The sequence below is a fragment of the Eschrichtius robustus genome, chromosome 6, assembly GCF_028021215.1.
Source record: "Eschrichtius robustus isolate mEscRob2 chromosome 6, mEscRob2.pri, whole genome shotgun sequence".
NCBI lineage: Eukaryota > Metazoa > Chordata > Mammalia > Artiodactyla > Eschrichtiidae > Eschrichtius > Eschrichtius robustus.
Genome location: NC_090829.1, coordinates 7655987 through 7658051, shown reverse-complemented (window position 1 = coordinate 7658051; position 2065 = coordinate 7655987). Strand labels below are relative to the sequence as shown.

Sequence of the window (2065 nt, the reverse complement as noted above, 5' to 3'; positions counted from 1 at the left end):
GAGTGCATTTCCTGTCCTCCAGGTGTTCATGGTGTAGGAAGGAAACAGGTATCTAGATAAACTATTAATATGGGTTAAGATCCCTAATGGAACCATATACAGGATGCTATAGAGGAGTCATCATGACTGCCACCGCCACCAGGCAGCCAGGGGGCATCCGCCCGCATCCCCGGCCACGGGGTCCTGCTAGAGAAGCCCCCTGGTGGCTATGCTGAGTGTCTGAACCAATGACGGAGCGGGCGGGGAGGGGGTGCCGGCAGGAAGGAGGAAGTAGGCCTTCCCGCCGACCCTACTGAATGCTCCGATTGGGAAAATGAAACGGAGGAAGCAAGACGAAGGGCAGAGGCTCCTGCATGGCTGCGAATGATGCCCTGGATCGACTGATACCCTGGACGTGGAGCGTGAGAACAGCACCGCCCTGGGGCGTGAGTGGAGCCCGCGGAGGCAGAGGCGGGCCACCACTCTCCTGGGAGGTGGTTTTCCAGGCTCTGGCTTCCTCACGTACCACGGCCAAGAGAATCGGGACAGGGATGCTGACTTGGGTGTGGATGTGGGTGACATTCTGGAGCTTGGGAAGCCACGGTACACAGAGGCTGACGCCATCCCCTGCACAGGCGAGGAGCCAGGTGAAGCCAAGGAGAGAAGCACATTCCTCCGGGGCGCAGTCCTACACGGCCCTCCCAGCACATGCACCACGCCCGAGTTCTCTAAACAGGCAAGGAACGAGATGCCTTCTACCAGCAGCAGTGAGAGCGGCACGCAGGAGGCCGTGCAGAAGACCGGCAAGAAATAGCGACCAAAGATGTAGCTGTGACCATGTCTGAGGCCCTGCTGGGTCAGGGAGCTTGGACGGCGGCTCTCCTGTGGGGACCGTTACGAGTGCCTCGTCGGCATGGACTCGTACTCGATACCCCTGAAGGCCATCCAGGGTTAGCACGTGCACTGTGAGGGGTGCTGACTACAGACCCTGGTTGCCGAGAATCTCCGCCCAGAGACCCACGGAGAATCCACTCGTGAGCCAGCCACCCCAGGCAGACCTTGCCTCCAGCAGCCCCCCTCTCCGCACCCCACCCCCCGTGACATGACCTCCCCCTTGTACACACTTGCACACAGGTTCTCCACGTACATACATGCACACACACAGGACTCTGGAGTCAGAGTGGAGGCAGAGGCTCAGGCTCTGCCTGCCGGATCCCACCAAGATGTGGGACCATACCTGTTCCAGGTTCCACTCCTGGGGTGGGAAGGTGGGGGCAGTAGGAAGGGGAGGTAGTCCAGCAAGGCTCCTGAGATCCAGCCACCAGCCTGACAGATGGACAGACAGACATGCAAACACCAAACTGAAGCACATGTAATAACAGGACCATATATGTTTACAATGTTGTGTATAAATGGGACAACTCCTCCCCTTAGGTTGTAGGAGTTTCTTCTTTTGTTAAGAACACCTGGAAGCAGTGCCGTATTCAGGTCTGGCTGGGGGCAAGGTCCTTCCACATCTTGGGATGCCTGCCTCTCCCCCTCCCTGGACTGTGGTGTCCCTTCCATCTCCCATGTGCTCCGTGTTCAGTGGTGTATATTTCTTCTCCCAAACATGGGACGCATGCCCTAAGGACATGATCTTCTTAGCCTTAGCTCCTGGGGCTCTTCATCAGGGGTAAGGGAATGGGGAGGCACGGGAAATGGGAACCCAGCTGAAGCAGGGGCTGAGATTGGGGCTGGAGGAGGGTGCTCCTGGCTGCACAGACTTCAGCTGAGAACCTTTCCTGATATTAGAGCTGCTGTTCCCAGGGAAAAGTGTTGTCTGCCCTGCCCCTCTTATGGACCCCATGGACTGATGCTTTGTCTGTATATTCTATACAAAGGTACTTGTCCTTTCCCTTTATAAACTACATTCGACATGGATTAAACCAATATAGACAGATTTTTTAAAGATGCTATAGTGTACAGAGATAAAGGAAAATAACTTTGCCTATGGTTGGCTAGCTAAACTTCCTGTAGAAAGGGAAATTTGAAAGATGAGCAGAGGAGAGGCAGCTGCGCAGGCAAGGAGATGGTCAGCCCAGCT

General features: G+C 55.8%; 1 pseudogene; it reads left to right on the top strand.

The window, feature by feature from the left end:
• The first annotated feature begins 298 nt into the window (after positions 1–298).
• LOC137766692 (E3 ubiquitin-protein ligase RNF220 pseudogene) lies at positions 299–1273 on the top strand (annotated as a pseudogene).
• Positions 1274–2065: the final 792 nt, after the last annotated feature.